This window comes from Jaculus jaculus, chromosome 4, assembly GCF_020740685.1.
Source record: "Jaculus jaculus isolate mJacJac1 chromosome 4, mJacJac1.mat.Y.cur, whole genome shotgun sequence".
Taxonomy (NCBI): domain Eukaryota; kingdom Metazoa; phylum Chordata; class Mammalia; order Rodentia; family Dipodidae; genus Jaculus; species Jaculus jaculus.
The window spans coordinates 8368488-8390960 of NC_059105.1; the positions used below are offsets into that span (position 1 = coordinate 8368488).

Sequence of the window (22473 nt, forward strand, 5' to 3'; positions counted from 1 at the left end):
TATCGTGTCCCATATCTTTTTACATGTCACTCCATATAAAAGACCCACATTCTCTCATCACTAGGAATTTTCCTTACTCTCATGCCCACGAATCTCTATCTGCCCCTATTAATCTTCCACTCTTGCTCTACTCTTGTAAAACACTTCATGCCACTTCCTAGAACCCATGGTCTATTCTTTGTAGAGTTCTTAAATCCTCAAGCTGTCTCTAAATGTCCCCTCTTTTACTTGCTCTTAGCCATGGATTATTTTCTCCCATAACCCTCGTATCATTGGGTACTAATACACAGAAACCAGAAAGTGAAGCTATCGAAACAGGCTTCTGACCTCCTACCCAAGCTGCTGCTCCACGGACTCCGCTGTGGAAGGCACGCCTCTCCTCTCAACGCTCACGTCAGAAACCCTGGAGTCGCCGTGATTCCCTCTACGGGCACGTCCCACGCCGTCAACCCATAAGGACGTACTCTGGGGCCTGCTTTGAAAAGATATCCAGAATCCGCCGTCTTCTTGCTTTCTCTCTACCCCACCACTGCTCTGTCTGAGTGACACACTGTCTGCCCCTGCCTGGTTACTATAGTGGCATCTTTATTTTTTTCAAATATTTTATTTTTATTTAATTATTTGAGACATTGTCAAAAGAAAGAAAGGAGAGGAGAGAGGGAATGGGGTGCTTCAGGGCCTCTAGCCTCCATAAGTGAATTCCAGATGATGTGCCACCTCGTACATCTGGCTTGTGTGGGTCCTGAGGAATCGATCCTGGGTCTTTTTTTTTTATTTTTATTAGCATTTTCCATGATTATAAAAAAAATCCCATGGTCATTCCCTCCTCCCCCCCCACACTTTCCCCTTTGAAATTCTGTTCTCCATCATATTACCTCCCCATCTCAATCATTGTACTTACATATATACAATAACAACCTATTAAGTACCCCCCTCCCTTCCTTTCTCTTCCCTTTATGTCTCCTTTTTAACTTACTGGCCTCTGCTACTAAGTATTTTCCTTCTCACGCAGAAGCCCAATCATCTGTAGCTAGGATCCACATATGAGGGAGAACATGTGGCGCTTGGCTTTCTGGGCCTGGGTTACCTCACTTAGTATAATCCTTTCCAGTTCCATCCATTTTTCCGCAAATTTCATAGCTTCATTTTTCTTTACCGCTGAGTAGAACTCCATTGTATAAATGTGTATAGTGGCATCTTTAAAAGTCTCCCTGTTTGTCAGTCTTGTCTACGTTCCCCACCTATCCTCAACCAGGCAGCCACAGGAAGACTTTTATTACATAAGTCAGATGATATCACCACTCTGCAGGAAACCTTCCAAAGATTCCCCAATTAAACAAAAGCAAGACAAACCAAAGGCCTGACAATGGTCAACCAGGTCCTTTGTGATCTGGCCTTTTGGTCCACAGATCTTGTCTCATAGGTCGTCTGGCTCCTCTGCTCTAGCCATTGCACTCCGAAGGTCTCCTGCAAGAACCAGCAGACACAATCTGTTAAGATGAGGCCCCTAAATGGGCTGTTTCCTCTGAACAAAACACTCCTCCAGATACCTCCACACCAGTCCCTGGGGTTGTTTCATGCTTTCTCCTGGCTCTCATGACTTCTAACGTCCATTCATGCTTGTTCGTAGCTCATCCTCATGCTCCATAGGAATGCAGTGACAGACCCTTGGGCCTTCCCTTGTTTTGTTCACTAAGGTGCTACAACTGTCTCTGTAGAGAGACTGCCTCATGGTCATTTCTCTCAAACCAGCCTCACCACAGATTCCCCCACCTCAGCTGATGGCCGCTCCACCCTTCTAATGGCCCAAAACACAGGAGACATCCTTAACTCTGTTTGCCACACCTACATCCTATCATCAGGAAGTCCTGTTGGCTCCACCTGCAAAATAATTGCTCATTGATTTTATGTTGAAAGAAAGACTGCAAAGTTAGCTAATAGCATGACCCAATCTCCTTACCTCTAACCCTTATTCTTATACCAAATATTGACACCCCATTAATTACATGTCTATGGATTGGTAGTCTTGCTATGTATTAATACTGAATCTATATTTGTCTGGCTTGACTTCTACCTTGCATAGACTGTATTAACTTCCTAAGTGCTGGAACCATGCACAAGAGAGTTCACAGATCCAGTTTAATTCCTCTAGCTATGAGGGCTCAGCATGTGTTAGTTGACGGAACTGCAGTTGGTGATTTCAAAACTGGCAGTTAGAACTCAGACTACTGGAGATCTATTGAAAAGTCAATCCTGAGCTGGGGACATGGCTTTAACAGTTAAGATGTTTGCCTGCAAAGCCAAAAGACCCAAGTTTGACTTCCTAGGACCCATGTAAGCCAGATGCACAAGGTGGCATTTGGAGTTTGTTTATAGCAGATGGAAGCCCGGACACACCCATTCTCACCCCTCTTCTCTCTCTCTCTCCCTCTTCCTCCCTCTCAAATAAATAAAAATAATTTTTTTTTAAAGTCAATTCCTATCACCATACCTGATTTTAACCTGTACTACAGAGCCATTGTAACAAAAACAGTGTGGTACTGGCACAAAAACAGACATGTAGATCAATGGAACAGAATAGAGGACCCAAATGTAAGTCCAGGTAGCTATAGCCACCTGATATTCGATAAAAATGCCAAAAATACTCATTGGAGAAAAGACAGTCTCTTCATCAAATGGTGTTGGGAAAACTGGATATATATCTGTAAAAGGATGAAAATAGATTATTCTCTCTCTCCATGCACAAGAATTAAGTCCAAATGTATTAAAGACCTTAACATCAGACCTGAAACTCTGAAACCGGGAGAGGAAAAAGTAGGGGAAATCCTTCAACATATTGGTCTTGGCAAAGACTTTCTGAATACAACCCCAACTGCTCAGGCAATAAAACCACAGATTAATCACTGGGACCTAATGAAATTACAAAGATTTTGCACCGCAAAGGACACTGCGAAAAAAGCAAAGAGGCAACCTACAGAGTGGAAAAAAATCTTCGCCAGTTATATATCTGATAGAGGATTAATATCTAGGATATACAAAGAACTCAAGAAGTTAAATAATAAGGAATCAAATAAGACAATCAAAAATGGGCTACGGAGCTAAATCGAGCATTCTCAAAGGAAGAAATACGAATGGCATATAAGCATCTAAAAAAAAAATGTTCTACCTCACTACTCATCAGGGAAATGCAGATTAAAACTATATTGAGATTCCATCTCACTCCTGTCAGATTGGCCACCATCATGAAAACAAATGATCATAAATGTTGGTGGGGATGTGGAAAAAGAGGAACCCTTCTACACTGCTGGTGGGAATGCAATCTGGTCCAGCCATTGTGGAAATCAGTGTGGAGGTTCCTAAAACAGCTAAAGATTGATCTACCATATGACCCAGCTATAGCACTCCTAGGCATATATCCAAAGGACTCATCTCATCTCCTTAGAAGTACGTGCTCTACCATGTTTATTGCTGCTCAATTTATAATAGCTGGGAAATGGAACCCACCAAGATGTCCCTCAATTGATGAGTGGATAATGAAGATGTGGCACATTTATACAATGGAGTTCTACTCAGCAATAAAGAAAAATGAAGTTATGAACTTTGCAGAAAAATGGATGGATCTGGAAAGGATTGTACTAAGTGAGGTAACCCAGGCCCAGAAAGTCAAGTGCCACATGTTCTCCCTCATATATGCAGCCTAGCTACAGATGATTGGGCTTCTGCATGAGAAGGAAAATACTTAGTAGCAGAGGCCAGTAATTAAAAAGGAGACATAAAGGGAAGAGAAAGGAAGGGAGGAGGGTACTTAATAGGTTGGTATTATATATATGTAAGTACAATGATTGAGATGGGGAGGTAATATGATGGAGAATGGAATTTCAAGGGGGAAAGTGCCGGGGGGGGGGGAGGGTATTACTATGGGATATTTTTTATAATCTTGGAAAATGTTAATAAAAATTGTGAAAAGATTAAAAAAAAATAAAAATTGTTTCCAGCAAAAAAGATTAATCTTGAAGAAGGAAGCAGATTTTACTTAAAGATGAGGCATTCATAACACTATAACCATCTATATTTAGAAAAATATGAGAAAATAAGAAAACAGCTAGATAGAAATTCACAGTATGATTCATTACTTGCTGATGGTGATAATGATGAGTTTAACAGTGATAGTGGTTTCTTTTCAAAATTGTTATTTAGGGACTGGAGAGGTGGCTCAGCAGTTATGGCACTTGCTTGCAAGACCTGATGGCTTGGATTTGATTACCCAGTACTCACATAAAGCTAAATGCACAAAGTGGCACATGCATCTGGAGTTCGTTTGTAGTTGTAAGAGGCCTTGGCATGCACCCGCCTCTCTTTCTCTGCTTGTAAATAAATACAATAAAAAAAATTTTTAAAGACGATCCTTTTGCAAGCATGAGGACCTGAGTTCATTCTCAGAACCCATGTTAAAAACAAAAAACTTGGTGTGGTGGCATGAGCTTCTAATCTCAGCAGTGGGGAGGCAGAGACAGGTGGATTCCTCAGGCTCACTACCTAGCCAGTCTAGCCTACTTGGCAAGCTCCAGGCCATTGAGGCACCCTGTCTCAAGAAGAGCTGAACAGCACATAGAAACCATTCATGAGGTTGTCTTCTGGATGCCACACACATGTGCACTTGCATACACACACACACACACACACACACACACACACACACACACACACACAGAAAAGTCAACCCAAATTAACTATACAAGAAATTCTGGATGTCAATGATTGACAGAGTATGTAAATTATAGTAGTCATAGGATAGAAAGTGCAGATGTACACAAAGTGGCGTATGCATCTGGAGTTCATTTGCAGTGGCTAGAGGCTCTGGCATGCCCATTCTCTTTCTCTCTAACTGTTTCTTTCTCTTTCTCTCTCTCTCTCACTCTCACAAATAAGTAAGCACTTCTCTTAATATTTATACCCTTATATTAACGCCACTCTCACTTTGGGTAGAGAATGTTCTCTTTTCAGATGGCAGTGACCTTGGGATGACTCAGAAGGTATCATAGTGCTGGAAAAAAGTGACTGGAGTACTGAGTAACATCCCAGTCACACCTTCCAAGGCTCACAGTCTAATGCAGAAGAGGTGGCAGAAAGAATGTAAGAGCCAAAGGAAGGGTAGGACTCCTTACAACGTGCTCCCTCTAGACATAAAGTGGCCTGCATATCCATGACCTCACAGTGCCTGACACTACCTACCAAGATCATCATAAGATGAGGAAAAGATCATGACATCAAAATAAAAGAGAGACTGTTTGAGATGGGGAGGGGATATGATGGAGACTGGAGTTTCAAAGGGGAAAGTGTGGGGGGGTATTTCCATGGGATATTTTCTATAATCATGAAAATGTTAATAAAAATTGAGAAAAAGATAAAGAAATAAAGAAAGAAAAGAAAGCAGACATATGGCTCCAGTGGGATACATTGAACAAAAGCATTGGTACTGGTAAGCGTGACAGCTCTGGACGTCAGAGAAGAGAAGCCGAAAGTCAGAACATGCCACGGGGACCGTATGTGGGAAGATGGCCCCAGCAGGGAAAAAGTGGAACACAGCATTTCTTTGTTCTTTTTGGTTCTGCTTTTTGTTATAAAAATGACACTGTTTTTGGCCATAAGAGGGCAAGCGAGGAGGGAACACCCAACTCCATGATTCAAGATTCATGCATGGTGGAAGGATTTGGATTAAACCATTTCTAAAACCCTCTGCTGAGTGTTGATATATGATGACTCAAATGATCAAAAGGAGGACTGCATTTCATCAGGTTTTGACTCAGAATGCTTCTGGCAAGGTTTGTATGACTGTTGTCTCGTGTCTGATGCCAAAGCTGAAATATTAATAGACTATGCTAAGATTTAGATCTAGTCATAAACATGCCTCCAATGTGCATGTGAATTAAGAGAAAAAGAATGTAGATGTGCTCCCTGTGAGCTTGGGGCTCTTGAACAGCTACACTCTGTCCTTCGTGTTCCTTGAAAGTGAACACCGAAGAGCAAAGAGCAAAGCCACTGCTCTGTGCCACAGGCCAGCAGAACCCTACCTATCTCAAGTCTGCTTGAGGAAGTTTCAACCACTTGTTATGGCAACGTTTTCTTCTGGAAATCACTCTCTAGTCCCAGGCTGGCCTCAAACTCACAGTGATCCTGTCTTGCCTCCTGAATGCTAGGATTAAAGGCATGGGCCACTGCACTGAGCCCTATTGACATTCTTTAAACCAGTCTTTAAAAAACTAGAACTGGCGAAGCCAGGCATGGTGGTGCATCTCTTTAATTCCAGCACTCAGGAGGCAGAGGTAGAAGGATCACTTTGAGTTCACTGTGAGACTACAAAGTGACTTCCAGGTCAACTGGGTCTACAGACTCTACCTTGAAAAACCAAAAAGAAAAAAGTAGAACTGGGACCTGGAAAGATGGCTCAGCAGATAAAAGTACTTGCTTGCACAGCCTGACGACCTGGGTTCAATTCCCTGATGCTCACGTAAAGCCAGATGCACAGCATTGCAGGTGTGTCTGAAGTTCATTTGCAGTGGCAGCAGGCCACGGTGTGCCTGCACTCTCTATCTGCCTCTCTCATAAATAAATAATAATAAATAAGTTATTTTCAAAAACCCAACTGGGTTGAGTTGCTGATTCTCACGCTAACTAGGCAGCTCTTTCTAAAATCCTGTTTCCCTTCCTAGAAAACAGTGAGACTTGTCTTATCTCATGAAGTATGAGATGAGGGATCTGAAAGTACATCACAAATACTGAATCATCATATGCAAACCAAAACCTTGTATAGCAATGTTTTAGGCTACATTGCTTCTGACAGCCAGAAAGTAGGGACCACTCAGTGTCCATCGCCTGAAGAATACATCAGCAAAATGTGGTACTTCCACACAATGGAATACTATCCAACCAAAACAAAAATAAAGGATGAAGTACTAATGCATTTTACTACAAGGGTGAAACTTGAAAATATCATACCAATTAAAAGAATCCAGAGCGCCCAAACCATGTTCCTATGGCTTTCCTTCCGTGAGCTGTCTAGAGTGGGCTAATGCACACAGAAAGTGGGGCAGCGGGTTCAGAGCCGGGAAGGATAAGTACAGAGAGGAGGCAGGGAGATAGCAATGGTGGTCGCACCAAGCTATGCCTGTACTACACACCACTGAGCTAGACGTCTTGAAAACTAAGTGCAGGTGGGAAGACTGCATGGCAAGTGTGAGTGGCTGCATTCAAATCCCAGAGCCCAGTCAAAGGCTGACTGCAGTGCCAGCGTCTGTAATCCCAGTGTGCCCAGGGCAAAATGGGAAACAGAGACAGGAGAATCTAGAACGAGGCCTGGACATGTCTACGCTCACACAGATGAACTTACACACACACACACACACACACACACACACACACACACACACACCAAGCAAAAAGAATGCATGCAAAATATATGAAATGGATACTCAACTTTTTAATTATGTGATCTAAATATACAAATGGCTGATTTTAAGTTATGTAGTATAGATATAAAAATATTTAACGATTTGCATTATCTAATAGTCTCTGATTTCCAGATTAGAGATCTTTCCTTGAGAATATGATATAGTTAGTTTTGTTTTGTTTTGTTTTTTCAAAGAGAAAGAAGGCTTTTTCCTAAATACCTAGAGCTGCCCTAACGGCTCTGAGGAATAGCCATGGAAACAAGTGGAACTCAACTGGAATTCATAAACATGGCCACATCCGAGAATGCTGCTTCATTTGTAATCCACACATTTTGAAGAAGGCTGATCTCTGGTACTGCAGTTTGCTCAGGTGTTACACATGCTGCAGTAGCCCTTGTCACTCTGACGGGCACCTCCTGCTTATTTTGATCCAATTTCACCTGGGCAAAATGTATGCCTTTCTCTCTCCTCTCTTCTCTTCTCTTCTCTCTTCTCTCTTCTCTCCTCTCTTCTCTTTCTCTCTCTCTCTCTCTCTCTCTCTCTCTCTCTCTCTCTCTCTCTCTCTCTCTCTCTCTCTCTCTCTCTCTCTGTGTGTGTGTGTGTGTGTGTTTGCATGTGAGGGAAGAAAAGTGGAAACAGATACAATTTGACCAGGGCTTTTGCTTCTCTATGACTAAAGATTATCAGGTTTGGACTATTCCATGTTTTAAGTTTTTCTTAACTTCTCTAAATTCCAACTAACACAGTTGAAAAGTTAAGCAATAGCAGATAATTAAAATTATATTAAATGTGCTCTCGGACTACAGCAGGTCAAATGTGACACATGAGTTTTTATCAACAAAGTATTTTCAAACAAAAGGAGATAAAAATTTGTTTAGTTTGAGCTCTTGTTATGAACAAATAAGAACTAAAGATCAAATGAAAACATTCATTACATTCATTAAGTTGGGCATGGTGGTGCACACCTTTAATCCCAGCACTCAGGAGGCTGAGGTAGGAGGATTGCTGTGAGTTTGAGGCCTACCTGAGACTACATAGTAAATTCCAGGTCAGCCTAAACTAGAGTGAGACCCTACCTCAGAAAACGAACAATAAAAAAAAGGTATTTGGTAAAAGTCACAGATTTGCTTATACCTTACCACTAGCATGGAATAACAAATGGATACTGAATGCTGTAAAAGTTAAAAATAATTGCAGTATATACTATCACGCTTTCCATTGATCTCCCTCCCTCTCTGTCTCTCTCTATCTCTCTCTGTCTCTGTCTCTCTCTTTCTCTCTCTCTCTCTCCCTCTGTGTGTGTGTGTGTGTGTGTGTGTGTGTGTGTGTGTGTGTAGAAACATGAAAAAGAAAAGGCTGAGTGGGGGCAGTTAGATGTAAAATAAAAAAGATGGAATCATCTAACAACAAAATACGTTGATACAAATAAAATCTGTCAGTGTTCTAATTATCTTTTACAAAAGGACATCTCCTAAATAAGGCTACTTCCCAGGGACTTTAGAAAGATTGATAAACAGAATAAAATCAGGATAGTTGAAAGCAAGTCCTTTCCAGCCTAGGACTGTATTAAGTCATTTATACAGTTTGACTAGATTTTTCCTTTTTCAGCTTTTTGGTGTTCATAAGGGACTCAGCCTAAATTGCAGAATGCTTTTGGAGAAATGCTCTTTTTTTATTTTATAATGAGATTTTAAAAATAATTTGTAATTAGGACATTGCATGCAAACAACAGCTGACTGAGTTTTTTTCTTAGGAAGGTAGAATATTTTATAGTACACAGTTACTTATATTAGTAAAATATATTTCCACAGAAAGCACAAAAGTAAAGTTCACTCTGTCATATGTACAAATATTGTAATTGCATTTGATTCTTCCCCACAAAAAGACTGACTCTCCCTGGAGTGAGAGAATTCTTTCTGCCTGTCTTTGAACTAGAGCATCAGATTTTTCCTACCCTGGGATTTAAATCCAAACATCCACTAGCCTTGCGTTTCCAGTCTCTTCACCTGTAGACGGAAGATGCAACATAGACTCTCATTGGTCTCTCTCCAGCAAATGCCAATGTACCCTGTGGATTTTAGGACTTGTCAGCCTCCATAACCAGGAGAGCATTCCTTATGATACATCTCTTTAGAGGGGTGTGTGTGTGTGTGTGTGTGTGTGTGTGTGTGTGTGTGTGTGTCTGTGTCCTATTGTTTCTATTCCTCTGGAGAACCCCAACATTTACTGGGTTCAAGAAAACAGAATCCCAGAGGACTTGGCAACCTCAAGACCTGCTATTATCTAACTGTTAGAAATAGCTTCTCCTGACAAGTGTGTATCAGGAGAAATTGGCGAGGACATGTACTCCAAGGATGGGAAATTTCTTGGTGGGAAAAGTGCTTGCTACACAAGCATGAAGACTTGACTCTGATCTCCACGCGAGAAGGTGGGTATGGTCACATATGACTGTAACCCCAGAGTGAGGCTAGCTGGTCAGACAGTCTAGTCAAAAGCATTTTGAGCTCCCGGCTCAGTGAGAGACACAATCTCAAGGAAATAAGGAAAGGAAGTAATAGAATAGGACAGCCAGTGTCCTCCTCTGGCCTCTGCAAGTGTGGGCACCAGGTATATGAGTATGCACATATATGTGCCCAACACACACACACCAAAAACGACATGTACTCTAACACATCAGCATTACTAAATAAATAGATTAATTAAACTCTGATAACTTCTCTTTTCTTATTTGTCTTACATATTCTTTTTTAAAATATTTTATTTTTATTTATTAATTTGACAGAGAAAGAGGGAGAGACAGAATGGGCATGCCAGGGCCTCCAGCCACTATTAATGAACTCCAGACATGTGTGTCCCCTTGTGTATCTGACTAAAGTAGGTCCTGGGGAATTGAACCTGGGTTCTTTGGCTTTGCAGGTAAGTGCCGTAACAGCTAAGCCATCCCTCCAGACCTTGTTTTACCTATTCTTAAGTAAGACTTCAAATTGTCTTATACAAAGCGAGTACTATTCCTTGCTGTCATCCATCTGGTGTATCTGTATACACAAAGGTTTGAACAAATGCATTGCTAGACCATGTTAAGACATTGGCGTACTGTGCATGGCCTCCCCGCTGTGACAGGTGCCCGCAGCCATGATGAATGCGTGCTGCAGATGAATTGTAGACCAAAATACCAACCAGCCAGCCACTGGGTAGCTGCATCAAGCTTGAGAGCTGTGTTTGCTCAATTCAACTGCAATTGACAAAAGAAGGTTTTCGCATAAAAGCTCAGAATGTATAGAAACTTCTGACATTGCAGTGGGGAAACATAAACATAATATCACAAAGGACTGATCTTATTATCCATGAAGGACACAAAAGATATTAGAAAATGCCTAAGAAATAAGCAAAATGCTTTTGAGACAAAGTCTAACTATGAAGCCTAGGCTGGCCTTGATCTCCAACATCAGCCTAGTAAGGGTGTGGGTTACAGGCATTCTGCACCATGCCCAGCTGAAATGAGGTTTTTTTTTTAATATTTTCTTTCTTTATTTATTCATTTAAGAAAGAGGCGGGGAGGGGAAATAATGGGCATGCCAGGGCCTCCAGCCACTGCAAGCAAACTCCAGACACAGGGGCCACCTTGTGTTCCTGGCTTTACATGGGAACTGGGGAATCAAACCTTGGTCGTTTGGCTTTGGTAGCAAGCATCTTAACCCACTAAGCCATCTCTCCAGCCCTGACTTTTTAAAGGAGAAGACTGAAAGCTTAAGTTAAACTTTCAGAAAAGAGAGGAACAATCTCTTGGAGAAATTCTAAAAGGAGTAATGCAGAGAGTGAGTGCATAGACAAATAACAAGAGGGGGAGGGGCTGGCAAGCTACTCAGTGGGTAGAGTGCTTGCTTGCAAACATGAGGACCTCAGTTCAATCCTCAGAACCCATAGTTAAATAAAAAATCAAACTGAGCATAGTGCTGTATGGATGGCTTAGCAGTAAGGTGTTTGCCTGCAAAGCCAAAGCACCCAGGTTCAATTCCCCAGGACCCGCGCAAGCCAGATGCACAGATAGTGCATGTGTCTGGAGCTTGTTTACAGTAGCTGGAGGTGCTGGTGTGCCAATTCTCTCTTTCTCTCTCTCTCTCTCTCTCTCTCTCTCTCTCTCTCTCTCTCTCTCTGTCAAATAAATAAAATAAAATAAAAATGAGTTTAAAATGCTGGGTAGGGCCATACACACCTGTAATCCCAGTCTTGTGGGGAACAAAAACCAGGGAATTACTGGGTGTCATTGGTTAGCCAGTCTGACTGCAAACTGCAGTGCCAGGTTCAGTGAGAGACTCCCCCTCAAGGAAAATGCAGAGGAGGGTACTCGACATTCTCCTTCAGGCTTCTCACATGTGCGCACAGGAAACCTGCACCTTCACACACACAAATGCGTGCACCACAAGCACACCCATACACCATGTGTGTGTGTGCACGTGTGCATGTGCACACACACATACACACTACTTGGAAGATTAAGTCAAAGATTACAAATGTCATCAGTGTTGAGAAGTGACAGTTGAGTGCTCAGCACTGAAAAGAAATGAGCAAACTGTCTCCATCACACTCTCCAAGGTTCAGGGACCGTGGTGGAGGCGGTGACAGAACGAATGTAAGAGCCGAAGGGTGGGGAGGAGTGCTTTGCGATGCTGTCTCCTAGATACGCAGTGTCCCTCGCACCCAGGACCTCGCAGCGGCTGACGTAACCTACATGCCACCCATGTACTAGGAGGGAAAAAAAGAGGACAGCAAAGTGTGAAAGGGACAAGTTGGAACGAGCAAGGGGTTCAGAGGAGAGGGGACGTGGGAAGTGAGACAAAGAGGGTAGTGGGAGGGGTTATGATTAAGATGCCTATGTATGGCAGCTGTCAATAAAAATTTCAATAAGCCAGGCATAGTGGCACATTTCTTTAATCCCAGCACTCAGGACACAGAGGTCAGAGGATCACTGTGAGCTCAAGGCCACCCTGAGACTACATAGTGAATTCCAGGTCAATCTGGACTAGAGTGAGACCCTACCTCGAAAAACAAACAAATAAAGAACTTTTTTTCAATAAATAGATAAAGCTTACAAATAAACCTAAAGGCCAGTAAAATTAATGATATGTAAGGTAACTTCAACCATGTTTGTAGCAGATCAATTTGTAATAGCTAAGAGCTGGAATCAACCCAGATGTCCATCACTAAAAGAATGGATAAGTAAGATGTGGTATATCTACACAGTGGAATTCTATACAGCAGTAAGAAAAAATAACACAAAGAAATTTGAGGAAAAATGGGTGAACCTGGAACAGATCATTCTCAGTGTACTTACCCAATCACAGAAAAAAAATCACCACACAGTCTCACTCATCTACAGCACATAACCTGAATCTACCCAAGATACCTTACACACCCAGCAAGCATCTCATGGACTAGACACTAGGAGGATGGGGAGGAAGGGGAGGGATTTGAAAGGGTGGGAAACACTAATCTAGACCCAAATGGCAATGGTACCAAAAAATTCTACTTCCTAAAAGGCAGACCAAATGGCTGAACCTTCATCAGGCCCTTACAGGAAACACCTGAACCACAAGACACTGGAGAGGGTAGGATGAAGTCTAACCTAAACCTTCTACATCTTACCTCCTTCCCTCTCTATCTCCCTCTCTTTCCTCTCCAACTCCTATATATTAGTTACCTTTTTTCCTCATTTTCTTAGGGGGACACTGAACTGTAACTCCCAGTACCAGCATGAGGCTATCACACACAATGAGCTTTTGATTAGAGAAACCCACAAGGTTTTCTAAAAGAATGACAGATTTCTATCAGAGTACTTGATGACCCACCAAAGGTTAGTGGTAAGACCCTACTGCTGAAGACACCATATGCAGTTGACACGTAAAATGGAATGGCATGGCTGGAAGCCAGGAGAGAGCCAGTCCCCAGACAGTCAGCGTGTCTAGTGCCAGAAGGTGCTACATGGGCGACTGGAGGAAACGACCAATATCTGGCCAAGCAACTCATGGTCTAACCTACTTAGCAGCAAATAACCTGGTGTGATGCCCACACAAGTGCAATAGTGGCACACAGCCATGGTGGGGAACCAACTGCTCTTGATTTCGCTAACTGATCCCCTCAGTGGTACGAGACCCATAGCTGGAGCTGGGAAACAAGTCAGAATCATATCCAAACATAAGCCCATTCTCCAATATCAAGCTACCATCAATCATGGGCTACAAGAGGACCTACACCTATTAAACTCTTTATAAAAAAAAGTAAGGGCTATCTCATTTGTCCTGGTGCTAACTTACTCTCCGTTGGATAATCTGCTTCTCTTTTTCAGATAGATGCAGATCCTAAGGAGAGAGCTGCCCCATCATACCTCAAAAGGGCTCCGGCTGAAACTAAGGAAAATTGGCAAAACAAGCAAGGGTGCTGTTTTCCTGATGAACCAGATATCAGCACAAGGGGGAAGGAGACCAACACAGAGAAAAATCAATTCCTACCAAATCAGAGAGCCAGAGCCTCAGAGGCCCCCAACACCTCATCACTGAAGCAGACCAAAAATGAACCCAACATGGCTCAGGGAAACTTTGCGGAAGAGGGGGCAAAAAGAATGTCAGAGACACATGTTGGGTCATGATATGCAGAGACATTTATCTTACCCATAACTATGGGCTAACTCCACAATGCACGACACATACACCTCAACAAGGAGGGGCCAATGGGGAGGGGGTAGATCATGGATGAGCCTAATAATGGTACCAAACTGCCTGTACTTGCAGAATAGAAAACTAATAAAAATAATAATAATAAAAACAGAAATTTGGGCTGGAGAGATGCTTATCACTTAGGGTACTTGTCTGTGAAGCCTAAGGACCCATGGTTGACTCTCCAGATCCCATGTAAGCCAGACGCACAAGGTGACACAAGTGAGCAAGGTTGCACGTTCATACAAGATGGCACATGTGTATGGAGTTCAATTGCAGTGGCTGAATGCCCTACACACCAATTCTCTTTCTCCCTCTCATAAAATAAATAAATAAATAGAAAATTGAGCCAGGTGTGGTGATACATGACTTTAATGCCAGCACTCGGGAGGCAGAGGTAGGAGGATTGCCATGAGTTCGAGCCCAGCCTGAGACTCCATAGTGAATTCCAGGTCAGCCTGGGCTAGAGTGAGACCCTACCTCAAATAACCAAAAGGAAGAAAGTTGAATCAGAAGGTTTTTCAGTTCACACTCTTGGCTTCCTTGGATGTCTGAGGTATTTTGCGGCCACACACGAGCATTTGAACTTGAAGCTCTGGAACCGATTTTCTGCTACCAGCCTCATGCTGAGTAGGAGATCCAGGAGATGGGATGGAAACACACTGCGCCTCTCACCTGGGGCCGGTTCTCATTCGCCTCAACGCGGCCACTTCTGCCTCTCTCTCCTGTAAGGAAGGTTTGCCTCCAGAAGAATTCCTGAGCCGTCATGGGATGTGGGCCTGCCGAAGCCTCTCTTATTCACCATCTTCTCTTTCATCCCATGTCATCCCTTTCCCTCCAATACCGTATTCCCTAGCATTTTCTCTGTACATGGAATAGACAAGTAAACCCCACAGCTACAGGCGCTGTGAGAGCCAATGACAATCACCACAGCTGCACGAATGGGGTTTTGTCAGACACTGCCCGTGGGGTGCCTCCGCACTTCAGTGGATTTGTCCTCCCAATTTTCTGTAAGAAGCAGCTAAAGTTTCCGGTACAGAATGGCCCACCTGGTGCCAAGGGTCATGGATTCCCTTGTCCTTGGGCCACAGCGTCCCCTCTTTTGCTTCCTACCCTGGCCATGACTGTCTACTATGATGAAGAGGACGAAAATCTGTCCTGGGGAGGAAAGAATTAGGGAGGAGGACAGACAGAGGAGAGGGGACATGAGAGCCTCCCTTCCAGGCTACCACCCACCTATCATGTACCCCGCCACCTGCCACCTCATCTCCTCTGCAAACCAAGCCCATCTAAGAACACAAGATCCACTTCCTTTGAAACTTCACCTCCAGTCCATCATAGACATTCATATTTCTCCCACTAACAAAACTTCATTTCTTACGGTTAATATCTTATTTTTATTATTGACAACGCTACCCTGACATTTCCCCAGACCACATTATGAAGTCTTCCATTATACAAGGGCCTTCATGAACCTCAACAAGGAAAGGAAGGCTTTCCCTTTCATAAGCTAAATGGATGATCAATTTTAATTAAACCTTGATGCCTTTTTAATGCATTTATAACTACATAAAAGAACTCCAGAAAATACATCCTGGTATAAAGTGCTAGAATTCTACAACTACCTGGATATCTCAAACAAACCTGGCAATACTCACATGTCTTTCAAGAGGCAGGTAACAGAGCTGGGTAGAGGGCATGGCCGACCACCAAGCAGAGACGTGCTACGTCTTAGCTAGCAGTGTGCCAGCCTCTTGTGCTTTGAAGGTCTTCCATGTAGCACTTACTTATAAACCCTAAGTAAGGAAATAAGGAAAATAAACAAGGCATACATTCAAACACTTATGATGTAATCAGAAAAAAATCCATTCAATGCTAATTGCTTAGCAAATTAACAAGCTCACTGAATTACCGAAAAATTGTTATTTAGTTACATGTAACATAATGCAGTGTGTTAAATACAAACTATTGCTGACCTTAGAGGAACTTGTATTTTAGAAGGAGAAATTATGCCTTAAAACATTCATTTTTTTAAGCTCTCTGCCATCTGTTTGGGTGAAAGACTGCATAAAGACCAGTAATCACCATTATCACTAATTATCTGTCACTTGGAATCTTTTTCAGCTTACCATTAGCATTAAATTTGAAGCAAGAAACAGGCTTACAAAATCCTAGGGCATATTGTTATTTTCCAGAGATGTGGCATTTACAAAACACTTTGATATTCTAAGGTGAGCTCAAAGACTGCAAATATAGTATCCAGGCTCTGTGGCTGGTTCAACAGAGCCAGTCCTCAGGCCTGACAACAGGAGGGTCTAGAACCTGCTGGGGTCCAGACTGTTAAAGGAGTCTCATAGGTAAGTTTGGGGGGCAGTGCCCCAAGCATGGAGGTCAAAGGCATTTGTAACTCTAGAGTTTAGTGATTATGGCTCCTGGACAAAAAGGCAATATGTTTAATGGATAGTGAACATAAAACATGTTTGCCTAATCCTACACCACTCTCACACATGCTTGAAACAGTGTTGGCCCCTAGTAAACACCTCATTAGCCAAGTGTGGTGGTTCATGTCTTCAATCCTAGCACGCAGGAAGTAGAGGTAGAAGGATCACTGGGAATTCAAGACTGACCAGGAATTCACTATGTAGTCTCAGGATGACCTTGAACTCACAGCAATCCTCCTACCTCTGCATAGCAAGTGCTGGGATTAAAGGTGTATGCTACCATGCCAGGCTCAGATCTTTCATCTTTAAAAAAAAAAAAAAATTATTTATTTATTTATGAGAGGGGGGAGTATGGGCATGTCAGGACCTCCTGACACTGCAAATGTGCCACTTTGTGATGTGGGTACTGGGAAATCAAACCAAGGCTGTCAGGTTTTTCAAGTAAGCACCTTTAATAGCTGAACCATCTATCTTCTGCTTTCAATTCTGGAAGATATATCTCTACTAATGAAATTGCTGAAGGTGGAGAGGTGGCTTTGGGCTAAAGAGATGGCTCAGCAGTTAAGGCACTTGCCTGCAAAGCCTAAGAACCCAGGTTCGATTCCCCAGTACCCATGTAAGCCAGATGCATAAGGTGGCGCATGCATCTGGAGTTCATTTGCAGCAGTTGGAGGCCCTGGCGTGCCTATTCTCTCTCTTTCCCTCTCCAGTAAATAAACAAAAACAAAAATAAACTGAAATTGATGGATCACATGATAAATCTATTTGTAATTTTAAAAAACTGCCATAGACTTCCGGTTAAGATGGCGGCGTAGGTACCACGCCAAAGCAGCCTGGGGGGGGAAAGACCAAAAAAAACTCAGCAAAATACACACTTTTACTAAAAAGTGAGGTGTATAGGAAGTTGAGGCGGCAGCGGAGAAGTGGAAGAGTTATAGAGCATCCAGAGCCTGCACAGGCGGGAACAGCGGATCCAGGGCGGCTCGGCTACCCGCCGCAACCGCGGAGCGGCAGAAAACCGCCGGACTCTCGGCTCGAGCCGCAGGACAAGCCAGGTGCGGGATTTTCCCCTCACACTGCACTCTCCGCAACTCGGGAAACGTGAGGGGAGAGCGGCAGCGAGCAACGGAGGGAGGAGCAGACCGCGAGGTAAAAGCACACGTGGAACAGCGATACAACCAGAGCAGCCGCGGCTCCCTCCCCTCCCCCGCCGCCGCCTGAACCCAGCTCCAGCGAACACAGCAGCGGCCCGGGACCCGGCCACGCCAACTTGGGCTGACGGCGGGACCCAAGCAGGAGCAGAATTCGGCAGCAACTTCAGCGGCTCCAGCACCGGTACCAGTGGCCCCAGCAGCAGCGGACCCAGGAGCGGCAGCGGCGGCGGATCCCGCAGCAGCGGCTTCGGGGTGAGCAGCAGCGGTGGACACGGCAACGGCAGCTTCAGCAGCGGTGGGGGCTCCGGGGGTGGCAGCTACAACAGCTGCAGAGGCGGCAGCAGCGACTCAGTTTGCCCCGTAGGAAAAGCAAGTGCCCAGCTCCAGAAATCAGAACAGCAGCCCGACGACCCAGGCAGCAACTTGACTGAGACCACAATCACCCAAGGTAACTGGGATTGCACCAGGGAAGGGACTCACTTGGTCACAAGCTGACTTGGATACCTCAACAGACCAGAAATCTAAACCTCTTTGTTGATAGAGGATCTGGTCATTATAATAACTACTCTTGCATACATACTCGGGGCTGTTTTTGATGGAATGGGTACAGTGTTTAGTTAAATTTTAGAATCTACCAGTATATTATTCCACTCAGCCTGCTTGAATACTCCTATAGCAGGGAAACTTAACCCCTAAGAACATCTTTGTAGATACTCTGAGAGTCTTAAGAGCCACTCCTAATACCTTAAGGTCCTACCCTGAAAATATATTATATCAAATCAATTGATACAGCTAAGAATACACAGCTAGCTAGAAAATCCAAGCATTAACTTAATCCAAGATGCAAAAATATATACATTATAACACAAGAAACACTAAAAAGCAAGACGATATAAATCCACCTAAAAGTATTAATGCATCAGAAATGTCCTCCAGTGAGAAAGAGTTAGAGGAAATGCCTGAGAAAGAGTTCAAAAGAATAATTATAAATATGTTCAAAGAGGTCAAAGAACACATGAAAACAATCAAAGAAGAAATCAAAGAGGAAATCAAAGAGGAAATCAAAGGAATCAAAGAAGAGGCAGGACACCAATTTAATGAAATAAAGAAGGCAATACAAGACATAAATAGAGAAATAGAAATAATAAAGAAAAACCAGTCAGAATTACTAGCAATGAAGAACACAGTTAATGAAATAAAAAACTCTGTAGAAAATCTCACCAGTAGGATGGATGAGGGAGAGGACAGAATATCTAAGCTAGAAGATCAGGTGGCAGACCTAATGCAGTCCAACAAAGAGAAAGACAAACTTATAGAAAAGTATGAGTGGGAATTTCAAGATATTCGGGACACTATGAAAAGATCCAATATAAGAATTCAGGGCATAGTAGAAGGAGAAGAACTCCACTCCAGAGGCATAGTAGGCATCTTCAACAAAATCATAGAGGAAAATTTTCCCCAAATTGGGAAAGAGGTGCCAATACAGATACAGGAAGCCTTTAGAACCCCAGCCAGACAAAACCCAGAAAGAAACTCTCCTCGCCACATTATACTCAAACTTCCAAACACACAAACCAAAGAAAAAATATTGAAAGCAGTTAGAGAGAAAAATCAAGTTACCTACAAAAGCAAGCCCATCAGGATTACAGCAGATTATTCAACACAAACTTTTAAAGCCAGAAGGGCCTGGAGTGATATATTCCAAGTTCTGAAAGATAACAACTGTCAACCAAGGTTACTTTATCCTGCAAAGTTATCCATCCAAATAGATGGAGAAATAAAGACATTCCATGACAAAAGCAGGTTAAAGGAATATCTGAAGACAAAACCAGCTCTACAGAAAATACTTGATAGAATCCTCCAGGGTGAACAAAAGGAAAAGCACACATATAAGGAACCTAGAAAAAACCAGCCATACTCAAATACCAGTTAACAGAAGAGAGCACAGGTAGAACAAGTAACACACACACACACACACAAATGGCAAACATAAATACACACCTTTCAATAATATCTCTTAATATCAACGGTCTCAATGCCCCAACGAAAAGACATAGATTTGCAGACTGGGTTAAAAAGCAGGATCCTACAATTTGTTGTCTCCAAGAAACTCACCTTTCTACAAAGGATAGACATTATCTTAGGGTGAAAGGTTGGAAGACGGTGTTTCAAGCAAATGGGCCTAGAAAACAAGCAGGGGTTGCTATCCTAATATCAGACAGGGTGGACTTTAGTCCGAAGTTAGTCAAAAAAGATAAGGAAGGTCACTTTATATTGATTAAGGGCACACTACAACAGGAGGACATTACAATCCTAAACATATATGCACCTAACATGGGGGCTCCCAAATTCGTCAAACAAACACTATTAGAACTAAGGTCACAGATAACACCAAACACGGTGGTGGTGGGTGACTTTAACACCCCACTCTCATCAATTGACAGGTCATCCAGGGAAAGAATAAACAGAGAGGCATCTGGACTAAATGAGGTCATAGAAGGAATGGACCTAACAGATATATACAGGACATTTCATCCAAAGGCTGCAGAATATACATTCTTTTCAGCAGCACATGGAACATTCTCTAAAATAGACCATATATTAGGACACAAAGCAAATCTTAACAAATTCAGGAAAATTGAAATAATTCCTTGCATTCTATCTGACCACAATGGAATTAAACTACAAATCAGTAGCAAGAAAGGCTATAGAGCATACACAAAATCATGGAAACTAAACAATACACTACTAAATGATGAGTGGGTCAATGAAGAAATCAAAAAGGAAATCAAAAAATTTATAGAGTCAAATGATAATGAGAACACAACATACCAAAATCTCTGGGACACAATGAAGGCAGTTCTAAGAGGTAAATTTATAGCCTTAAGTGCCTATATTAAGAAATTAGAAAGGTCGCAAGTAAACGACATAATGCTTCGCCTTAAAGCCTTGGAAAAAGAAGAACAAGGCAAACCAAAAAGTAGTAGACGGGAAGAAATAATAAAGATTAGGGCAGAAATTAATGAAATAGAAACAAAAAGAACAATCCAAAGAATTAATGAAACAAAGAGTTGGTTCTTTGAAAGGATAAACAAGATTGATAAACCCTTAGCAAATCTGACCAAAAGAAAGAGAGAAGAGACACAAATTAATAAAATCAGAGATGAACAAGGTAACATCACAACAGATTCCAGAGAAATTCAAAAAATTATAGGGACATACTATAAAAGCATATACTCCACAAAGTATGAAAATCTGAAAGAAATGGATGATTTCCTTGATCTATATGACCTACCTAAATTAAATCAAAATGAGATTAATCACTTAAATAGACCTATAACAAACATGGAGATCCAAGCAGTTATCAATAATCTCCCAACTAAAAAAAGCCCAGGCCCGGATGGATTCACTGCTGAATTTTACCAGACTTTTAAGGAAGAGCTAACACCATTGCTTCTTAAGCTTTTCCAGGAAATAGAAAAAGAAGGAATCCTACCAAACTCCTTCTATGAGGCCAGCATCACCCTGATACCAAAACCAGGCAAAGATAGAACAAAAAAAGAAAATTACAGACCAATCTCCCTCATGAACATAGATGCAAAAATTCTCAACAAAATATTGGCAAACAGAATACAAGAGTATATCAAAAAGATCATTCACCCTGACCAAGTAGGCTTTATCCCAGAGATGCAGGGATGGTTCAACATACGCAAATCTATAAATGTAATACATTACATAAATGGGTTGAAGGACAAAAATCACATGATCATCTCATTAGATGCAGAGAAAGCATTTGACAAAATCCAACATCCCTTCATGATAAAAGTCCTACAGAGACTGGGAATAGAAGGAACATATCTCAATATAATAAAGGCTATTTATGACAAGCCTACAGCCAACATATTACTAAATGGGGAAAAACTGGAAGCTTTTCCACTAAAATCAGGAACAAGACAAGGGTGTCCACTGTCTCCACTTCTATTTAATATAGTTTTGGAAGTCTTAGCCATAGCAATAAGGCAAGAGACACACATAAAAGGGATACAAATTGGAAAGGAAGAAATCAAGTTATCATTATTTGCAGATGACATGATTCTATACATAAAGGACCCTAAAGACTCTACTAGCAAGCTGTTAGAGCTGATCAAAACCTACAGCAATGTAGCAGGATACAAAATAAATACACAGAAATCAGTAGCCTTCGTATATGCTAACAACAAACACACAGAGGATGAAATCAGAGAATCACTCCCATTCACAATTGCATCAAAAAAAATAAAATACCTTGGAATAAACCTAACTAAGGAAGTAAAGAATCTATACAATGAGAACTTTAAGACACTCAAGCGAGAAATTGCAGAAGACACTAGAAAGTGGAGAAACATCCCTTGTTCCTGGCTTGGAAGAATCAATATCGTGAAAATGGCAATCTTACCTAAAGCAATCTACACATTTAATGCAATCCCTATCAAAATTCCAAAGGCTTTCTTCATGGAAATAGAAAAAACAATCCAAAAATTCATTTGGAATCATAAAAAACCTCGAATATCTAAAATAATACTGAGCAACAAAAAAGAGGCTGGTGGTATCACCATACCTGATTTTAACCTATACTACAGAGCCATAGTAACAAAAACAGCATGGTACTGGCACAAAAACAGACATGTAGATCAGTGGAACAGAATAGAGGACCCAGATGTAAGCCCAAGTAGCTATAGCC

At 42.1% G+C, this 22473-nt stretch overlaps 1 long non-coding RNA gene across 1 annotated transcript in view; it reads right to left on the reverse strand.

Moving 5' to 3' along the window:
• Positions 1–1093: 1093 nt before the first annotated feature.
• Positions 1094–22473, reverse strand: part of LOC123460296 — a 41359-nt gene continuing 19979 nt past the window's right edge. Inside the window, exons 2-3 of the long non-coding RNA XR_006636878.1 lie at positions 15817–15954; positions 1094–1467 (exon numbers count right to left, since the gene is read on the reverse strand). This is a non-coding gene — a long non-coding RNA (uncharacterized LOC123460296). The remainder of the gene's footprint in view (positions 1468–15816; positions 15955–22473) is intronic.